The sequence below is a fragment of the Ambystoma mexicanum genome, chromosome 5p, assembly GCF_040938575.1.
Source record: "Ambystoma mexicanum isolate Mex_15411 chromosome 5p, UKY_AmexF1_1, whole genome shotgun sequence".
NCBI lineage: Eukaryota > Metazoa > Chordata > Amphibia > Caudata > Ambystomatidae > Ambystoma > Ambystoma mexicanum.
In genome coordinates this window covers 371,067,266-371,072,667 of record NC_090930.1, presented here as the reverse complement: position 1 = coordinate 371,072,667, position 5,402 = coordinate 371,067,266, and the positions used below count along the sequence as shown (strand labels likewise).

The 5,402-nt window shown below is 44.8% G+C and overlaps 1 non-coding gene across 1 annotated transcript; it reads left to right on the top strand.

Annotated features, from left to right (window-relative positions):
• The first annotated feature begins 256 nt into the window (after positions 1-256).
• On the top strand, positions 257-359 carry LOC138481861 (U6 spliceosomal RNA). The gene has a single exon (XR_011274457.1). It is a non-coding gene; the product is annotated as a U6 spliceosomal RNA (small nuclear RNA).
• Positions 360-5,402: the final 5,043 nt, after the last annotated feature.

Genomic DNA, 5,402 nt, shown 5'->3' with positions numbered 1-5,402 from the left:
GGTCACAGTGGGTTCATAAAGACCAATCCAAAGCTGGTCACCCTTGTATCCAGAACAATCTTCTTGAACTGGATAAGAGTCAACAATGTCAAGTCTCATGTCACTTCTGGCAATGCAATTTTCTGTGATTTCACAATGATGTCAATACATATACAAATTAGGTTTAAGTTTACATGTTGCACTGCCAGATGTTAGACAGACTGTCTTCAAGGAAGGCATGCATTATGTGGAATTGTCTCATGTAAGAAGTTTGCTAGGATTATATTGAAATGCTTTTGAGGCTTGGAACGATACCGAGAAGATTAGCATGGCTCCTGCGCAAGGATGACACGCAAATTCGTGAAGCCTTCCATATTAAAAGAAATAAAAAAAAAAGAAATGCTTTTGAGGAGTATAAAGGTGCTCCTGATGTGGCATGTATTGCGGAATACAACCAATGTTCTTCATCTGGGTTCTCTGTCAGATCCTCAGAAGTCTAGTTTTAAAAGGAAGAGGATAGATGATCTTACTGAAAGACAAATGGATAGAACTAGCCCTAACAAAAAACATTGGTGGAGGAAGAGAACAACAGTATTTATTTTCATGAATTCACGGAAATAGCTTTTGGTTAAAGAACAAGAGTTGAATGCTATTGCAAATTAGCTTCGAATGTGCTGTTTCAGATGACAACATTAATGGAAAGTGTACAAACTCATTCAGCTAATATCGTCTGTGAGGAAGTAACCAGACTCCAAATATTGATTTAGGCAGTTCCACAGGATGTACATTGCGCATCTTCAATTTGTCATGTGGTTGCAGCTGCAAGTCAATGTTAATTCTTTTCTGAAACATCTCAAAAATATGACCATGAGTTTCTCATGTCAATCTTTGAGGTTCTACAAAATTAACATTCTCATGCTGACTCTATTGTGGGTTTGTCAAATATGTGGTTACATGTTCACATGTTTCTTCTGGTTGTTATCATCAAATTGTGGACTATGAACCCTTTGAGCGGTTGTGTACCTTTCAGTACCAGACCAAGATAGTATTTCTTCTTTTGAGCTGATTAGGAAAGATTACCAGTACAACTTGTCATGTGTTTGCAGCTGCAAGTCAACGTTAATTCTTTTCTGAACCCTCTCAACAATATGACCATATGTTTCTCATGTCAATCTTTGAGGTTCTACAACCGGAACACACTCATGTGGAGGCTATTGTGGGTTTGTCAAATGAGTGGTTACATGTTTGTTCTGGTTGTGATTATCAAATTGTGGACTATGAACCCTTTGAGCAGTTTGTGTCGCTTTCAGTACCAGACAGAGATAGTATTTCTTCTTGTGACCTGGTTAGGAAAGATTACCAGGACACGGCCTGCAGTTAATGTGGTGCTTACTTCCATTTTACATTAGGACATTTGCAGTGTGAAAAGTATGTGATATTTTTGTTGCACCAATATAGAGATGATGATACCAACATTAATACCAACACTTTGAAGTCTATACACAGATTTCAACAGCATGGAACACATTTGAAGCTGTGGAATTATATTCCACAATGGAGCAAGCAACCACAGTGGCAATTTGGCTGTCACGAGAAACAAAGTTACTTCTCTTTAATGATTCTTTTGCTTTTTTAAACCTAGATTACCTGGATATTTTAAGAATGCTTATTTGAGAGCAAAATGTACAGTGTAGTTTTACAGCCTTGGAACATGGTTTTGACTCTTGTCAGTGTTTTTTAAATGTTAGATTTCAATGTAATAAGGTTGGTTCTTCAAGAGCATATTATATTCTGTGCATGCGACGTGTAGAGAAAACATTTCAAATTTCTAATATTATGTTTTAAATATTAGTACATTTAATTGTTAGATATAGTACTAGCATTAAGCAATCATTTGTTTCTCTTTTTCATGTAAAAGGTGGTGTGCAAAGCCATATTTGTACTAATTCTTCCTATCAATATTTATGCTGTGTGTTGCTGTCCCAGCTAGATTATTTCAATTTTTATGTTTAATGATAGTAACATTTTAAGTTAACGTAACAAGAAAAAATACAGTTTGTGATGTTTTAAAGAGAGACTTACATAATATTGTCCAATGGGAGTAGTCATTGGCATGAGGACGGAAGGCCTGGATTGAGCAATTGGCTGCTGGGTGCTCTTGCAGGACCCAGCAGCACAACTGCCTCAGTGCCAAGGGCTGTGACCAACACAGTCCTGGCTGTCAGACTCACTGCCGGGGTGGTGTTGGCTGCATCTGCCCCTGCAGCTCCCACCATCTGGCTGTTCAGGGCAGCCGATGTCACCACTGCCCCAGATACATGTGCCCTGGTCAAAATTGTTCCTGGGAGTCCTCCTGTACCAAGGCAGCCTGCACTGGCTGACCATGAGCATGGGTGGTGGTTGCCACAGCTGCACCTGCAGCTTCCACTATCTGGTGGCCAGTGCCAGCAGATGACACTAGCTGTGGGGTGAGATGTACACCAGGGATGTCTGCAGCAGCAGCATCTCCTGAGCCACTGGGGGTGGTGGCATGGCTATCCCAGCATGTGGCTGGACATCCTGCCCCTGTGGAACAGCCTGGCAACATACCCCCTCCGCGTCCACCTTGGCCTCATTGGACTCCCTGGACTCCCTGACCACCCTGGCCATGTACCCCACCACGGCCAGCCGTGGGAGGTCACCCAGCTTTACCGCCCTTACCTTTTGCTGGCCTCCCAACCATGGCACAGATGGACTACTGCCAATGGGAGGTACACATAACAATTGTGCACCCCAAAAAAACAAAACAAACGTGCACGCAACCCCCAGTAGTCCACGTGCATGGAATAAACCTCCCGCAGTATGCCGTGGCACCCAAGGACTAAAAAAAAGCATACACGTGGAACACGCAAGCTACTCTGACCTCGAAAACATGGTACATGACACACAGGGGGATCCACAGTGCCTTGAGTAGAAAAGTAAAGCACACACGCGTGTGAGCGTAGGCAACTCCACCACCAAAACAAGCAGTACAAACTCTAAGCGTCGTGAAGATATTGTGTGTGAACGCACAAGTAGAAGAAACACACTTGTCGGTCTCCACGAAAACACGTATAGCAAACTGCTGTCCCATGTGGACCTTTAACCCGTGCCGAAGGCAACACCCATGTGCTTCACGTCACTTACGCTTACGCGCTAAGGGCCTTTCTTCGAATTTCACACTAACGCGTTTTTTTTCACATGCAGAGTCACTCTGCCTCAAGCTGGCTACGTGACTACACACGGAAGACCACTCTCCTGCCCAGAAGTCCATTTACCTACCCCCCAAAGTCCCGCGCAGCCTCCTACGAGCCATCCTGCTGCCATTGTGCCTTGTTATTTGGTGCCTGCACAGAGGACATTGCCAGAGGTCCTGTTGCTGCGACCAGCTCTGCTGAAACAGAAGATTCCCGACTACTGTACCATCGATCCACAGAACAGCCCGAGGACCCAGTTGCCCACCTACACCTGCCTCGGGGGTTGCCATGTCGGACCAAACACCATCTGAGGCTAGTGGCAACCCCCAGTCAGAGAGGCAGAGGGCTGCCAATGAAGTTGGCATCCTGGTGGAGCAAGTCCTGGGGCATTTTGATGCCCTCTTGTCGACATCAAGCCTTGACAAGGAAGGACGGACGGGGATCTGGTCGGACATTGTGGATGCCATCAACGCGGTGGGCGTGACATCCCGCGACTACCAACACATTCTGAAGCACTGACAGGGCTTCAGGTTCAGGACCCACAGCAAGGCCTGGCGCCGTGTTGCGGCTCATGGAGAAGTAGGCCGCAGGGACCAGTTGAGCAACATCTAGATACGGGTCCTGGAGCGCACACACCCAGCGCTTCACCACCAGGTCCTCGAGTTGCAGACCCTTCTGGAGTCAAGTGGTAAGTGTCCATGTGTTCTTGTCCAGTGTACTGCATGTTGAGGAGTGGAAGAAGTAGGCACCTCGGCCGTATGTCTGGCATGCCCCATGTATGAATGTCTGTGTGCAGGGACATGACGGTGCTGCATGTGAGTCCAGTCAAGCGTGTTCCACATCAATGGTGTCTGTGTTGCAATGCATGATGTGCACCAGCATGTGATGATGCACATATGTTTGCATGCCTGTTTCTGTACTCGGCAATGTTTGTGGTGTGATGCATGTATGCTTATGTCACCCTCATGGACGTGCACAGTGTACATGTGCGTGTGTCTGAGTGGTGAGTGACTGGGAATCTCTGTCAGGCAGAATCATATGCAGTACCCTTTGGGAACAATACACACAATTAAGACTGCAAGTGTCAGTATAATTTCACCTATTCACACAGTAATATGGTAGCAGTGGCTGAGCTTCCAGACTTATCTTCCAGACTTATCTCAAGAGTAAAATGTGCAGTACAAGAGATTACACATAGGACTAGCAATCACAATCACAGTGATTCATACAAACACTTACTCAAGGTTTCTTGGTAAAAGAATATACATTTATTTGCACAGTTATTTGGAAAACATTCCACTAGCAAGAGCAGCTCAATATCACAATCTAATATACTACAATACACAACCAATCAGTTTCTAAACAAGTTCAGCTCCCCTGAAGTGGGAGCAAAATGTCACTTCAGTTACTTAAAAAAAGGGTAGAAAGACAAGGTTAAAAGAATCAACAGCACAAATACTTTCAGAGGTAGGGCAAATAGTTTCAGTTCACTACAACCAGCAATTCAATTCAATAGGCCTGGTCGAAAGTCAATGGTTCAGATTCTTGGATAGGATAGCACAATTCTGGTAGTAAACGCAGTGGTCGAAGCAAGCGGGAGCGGTTGGGAGCGCTGCTCCTCTACTTGTTTAAATTAAGTGTTATCGTTCCTGTAGTTTTATTTTAAAAGGAAACTGTTCCGGAATGGTTTTGTTTTAAAATAAAATTGTAGGAAGAAGTTGAAACTTGCACTTTCACTGCAAAGCTCTGCACGTTTCCTTAAGCAGCAGATGCATGTCTTTGGGGGTTTGTATTGTAGGTGGGAGAGGTGTGGTGATGGGGTTTGTGGGAAGTGGGTGCAGGCTAGCAGGGAACATAGTTCCACTACTTCTTTTCGTACACTTTGACCTCTGAGTAAACGGTTAAGTCTTTGCCACGGTTTTTAGAAGTAGTTGGTCAGACAAAAAATTAGATGTTGGTTTAGGGAAGGACAAGCCTTCAAAGTCTGGAAAGTTTCACAAACTTTCACCGCGGCCGAATGGAGTTCTGAACCACTCTTGCACAGTACCTTAAGGATGAAGAAAATCTGTAGCTGAGGCAGTTGTTCCTGGCAGTTCCTGCAGATCTCGCTGTTCTAGACCTTCAGTCATGGGGTCAACAAGGAGGACGTCAGGGCATTTTGATAGACGTCAGGAGGTTCCTTCACTGCCAAGGGCAGAAGCCACAAGC